The following is a 5000-nucleotide window of genomic DNA, read 5'->3' as shown; positions in this document are numbered from 1 at the left end:
GATAGCACCAGTAATAATAATAATAATAATAATAATAATAATATAGATAGCACCAGTAGTAATAATAATAATAATAGTAATAATAATAATAATATAGATAGCACCAGTAGTAGTAGTAATAATAATAATAATAATAATAATAATAATATAGATAGCACCAGTAGTAGTAATAATAATAATTATAATAATAATAATAATAATATAGATAGCACCGGTAGTAATAATAATAATAATAATAATAATAATAATATAGATAGCACCAGTAATAATAATAATAATAATAATAATAATAATAATGATAATAATAATAATATAGATAGCACCAGTAATAATAATAATAATAATAATAATAATAATAATAATAATATAGATAGCACCAGTAGTAATAATAATAATAATAATAATAATAATAATAATATAGATAGCACCAGTAGTAGTAGTAGTAATAATAATAATAAAAATAATAATAATAATAATATAGATAGCACCAGTAGTAGTAGTAATAATAATAATAATAATAATATAGATAGCACCAGTAATAATAATAATAATAATATAGATAGAACCAGTAGTAGTAATAATAATAATAATAATAATAATAATATAGATAGCACCAGTAGTAGAAATAATAATAATTATAATAATAATAATAATAATATAGATAGCACCAGTAATAATAATAATAATAATAATAATAATAATATAGATAGCACCAGTAGTAATAATAATAATAATAATATTGATAATATAGATAGCATCCGTAGTAATAATAATAATAATAATAATAATAATAATAATATAGATAGCACCAGTAGTAATAATAATAATAATATAGATAGCACCAGTAATAATAATAATAATAATAATAATAATAATAATATAGATAGCACCAGTAATAGTAATAATAATAATAATAATAATAATAATAATATATATAGCACCAGTAGTAATAATAATAATAATAATAATAATAATAATAATATAGATAGCACCAGTAGTAATAATAATAATAATAATAGTAATAATAATAATAATATAGATAGCACCAGTAATAATAATAATAATAATAATAATAATAATAATAATAATAATAATATAGATAGCACCAGTAGTAATAATAATAATAATAATAATAATAATAATAATATAGATAGCACCAGTAGTAATAATAATAATAATAATAATAATAATAATAATAATATAGATAGCACCAGTAATAATAATAATAATAATAATAATAATAATAATATAGATAGCACCAGTAGTAGTAATAATAGTAATAATAATAATAATAATAATATAGATAGCACCAGTAATAATAATAATAATAATAATAATAATAATAATAATAATAAAATAGATAGCACCAGTAGTAATAATAATAATAATAATAATAATAATAATAATAATAATATAGATAGCACCAGTAATAATAATAATAATAATAATAATAATAATAATATAGATAGCACCAGTAGTAATAATAATAATAATAATAATAATAATGATATAGATAGCACCAGTAGTAGTAGTAGTAATAATAATAATAATAATAATAATAATAATATAGATAGCACCGGTAATAATAATAATAATAATAATGATAATAATATAGATAGCACCAGTAGTAGTAATAATAATAATAATAATAATAATAATAATAATATAGATAGCACCAGTAGTAGTAGTAGTAATAATAATAATAATAATAATAATAATAATAATATAGATAGCACCAGTAGTAATAATAATAATAATAATAATAATAATGATAATATAGATAGCACCCGTAGTAATAATAATAATAATAATAATAATAATAATAATAATAATAATAATAATATAGATAGCACCAGTAGTAATAATAATAATAATATAGATAGCACCAGTAATAATAATAATAATAATAATAATAATAATAATAATAATAATATAGATAGCACCAGTAATAGTAATAATAATAATAATAATAATAATAATAATAATAATATAGATAGCACCAGTAGTAATAATAATAATAATAATAATAATATAGATAGCACCAGTAGTAGTAATAATAATAATAATAATAATAATAATATAGATAGCACCAGTAATAATAATAATAATAATAATAATAATAATAATAATAATAATAATATAGATAGCACCAGTAGTAATAATAATAATAATAATAATAATAATAATGATAATATAGATAGCACCCGTAGTAATTATATAATAATAATAATAATAATAATAATAATAATAATAATAATAGAGATAGCACCAGTAGTAATAATAATAATAATATAGATAGCACCAGTAATAATAATAATAATAATAATAATAATAATAATAATAATATAGATAGCACCAGTAATAATAATAATAATAATAATAATAATAATAATAATAATAATAATAATAATAATAATAATATAGATAGCACCAGTAGTAATAATAATAATAATAATAATAATAATATAGATAGCACCAGTAGTAATAATAATAATAATAATAGTAATAATAATAATAATATAAATAGCACCAGTAGTAATAATAATAATAATAATAATAATAATTATAATAATATAGATAGCACCAGTAGTAATAATAATAATAATAATAATAATAATAATAATATAGATAGCACCAGTAGTAATAATAATAATAATAATAATAATAATAATAATAATATAGATAGCACCAGTAGTAATAATAATAATAATAATAATAATAATAATAATATAGATAGCACCAGTAATAATAATAATAATAATAATAATAATATAGATAGCACCAGTAGTAATAATAATAATAATAATAATAATAATAATAATAATAATATAGATAGCACCAGTAATAATAATAATAATAATAATAATAATAATAATATAGATAGCACCAGTAGTAATAATAATAATAATAATAATAATAATAATAATATAGATAGCACCAGTAATAATAATAATAATAATAATAATAATAATAATAATATAGATAGCACCAGTAGTAATAATAATAATAATAATAATAATAATAATAATATAGATAGCAGCAGTAGTAATAATAATAATAATAATAATAATAATAATATAGATAGCACCAGTAATAATAATAATAATAATAATAATAATAATAATAATAATATAGATAGCACCAGTAGTAATAATAATAATAATAATAATAATAATAATAATAATATATATATATAGCACCAGTAATAATAATAATAATAATAATAATAATAATAATATAGATAGCACCAGTAGTAATAATAATAATAATAATAATAATAATAATATAGATAGCACCAGTAGTAGTAGTAGTAGTAGTAATAATAATAATAATAATAATAATAATAATATAGATAGCACCAGTAGTAAAAATAATAATAATAATAATAATAATAATAATAATAATATAGATAGCACCAGTAGTAATAATAATAATAATAATAATCATAATAATAATAATAATAATATAGATAGCGCCAGTAGTAATAATAATAATAATAATAATAATAATAATAATAATGATAATATAGATAGCACCAGTAGTAATAATAATAATAATAATAATAATAATAATAATAATAATAATAATAATATAGATAGCACCAGTAGTAATAATAATAATAATAATAGTAATAATAATAATAATATAGATAGCACCAGTAGTAATAATAATAATGATAATAATAATAATATAGATAGCACCAGTAATAATAATAATAACAATAATAATAATAATAATATAGATAGCACCGGTAGTAATAATAATAATAATAATAATATAGATAGCACCAGTAGTAATAATAATAATAATAATAATAATAATAATATAGATAGCACCAGTAGTAATAATAATAATAATAATAATATAGATAGCACCAGTAGTAATAATAACAATAATAGTAATAATAATAATAATAATAATAATAATAATAATAATAATATAGATAGCACCAGTAGTAATAATAACAACAATAATAATAATAATAATAATAATAATAATAATAATAATATAGATAGCACCAGTAGTAATAATAATAATAATAATAATAATATAGATAGCACCGGTAATAATAATAATAATAATAATAATAATAATAATAATAATATAAATAGCACCAGTAGTAATAATAATAATAATAATAATAATAATAATAATAATAATATAGATAGCACCAGTAATAATAATAATAATAATAATAATAATAATAATAATAATATAGATAGCACCAGTAGTAGTAGTAGCAATAATAATAATAATAATAAAATAATAATAATGATAATATAGATAGCACCAGTAGTAATAAAAATAATAATAATAATAATAATAATAATAATATAGATAGCACCAATAATAATAATAATAATAATAATAATAATATATTTAGCCCCAGTAGTAATAATAATAATAATAATAATAATAATAATAATAATAATATAGATAGCACCAGTAGTAATAATAATAATAATAATAATAATAATAATAATAATAATAATAATATAGATAGCACCAGTAGTAATAATAATAATAATAATAATAATATAGATAGCACCAGTAGTAATAATAATAATAATATAGATAGCACCAGTAGTAATAATAATAATAATAATAATAATATAGATAGCACCAGTAGTAGTAATAATAATAATAATAATAATAATATAGATAGCACCAGTAATAATAATAATAATAATAATAATAATATAGATAGCACCAGTAGTAGTAATAATAATAATAATAATAATAATATAGATAGCACCAGTATTAATAATAATAATAATAATAATAATAATAATAATATAGATAGCACCAGTAGTAGTAGTAGTAATAATAATAATAATAATAATATAGATAGCACCAGTAATAATAATAATAATAATAATAATAATAATAATAATAATAATATAGATAGCACCAGTAATAATAATAATAATAATAATAATATAGATAGCACCAGTAGTAATAATAATAATAATAATTATAATAATAATAATAATATAGAT

This window comes from Palaemon carinicauda, unplaced genomic scaffold (genome assembly GCF_036898095.1).
Source record: "Palaemon carinicauda isolate YSFRI2023 unplaced genomic scaffold, ASM3689809v2 scaffold237, whole genome shotgun sequence".
Lineage (NCBI taxonomy): Eukaryota > Metazoa > Arthropoda > Malacostraca > Decapoda > Palaemonidae > Palaemon > Palaemon carinicauda.
This window is presented reverse-complemented; position numbering follows the sequence as displayed.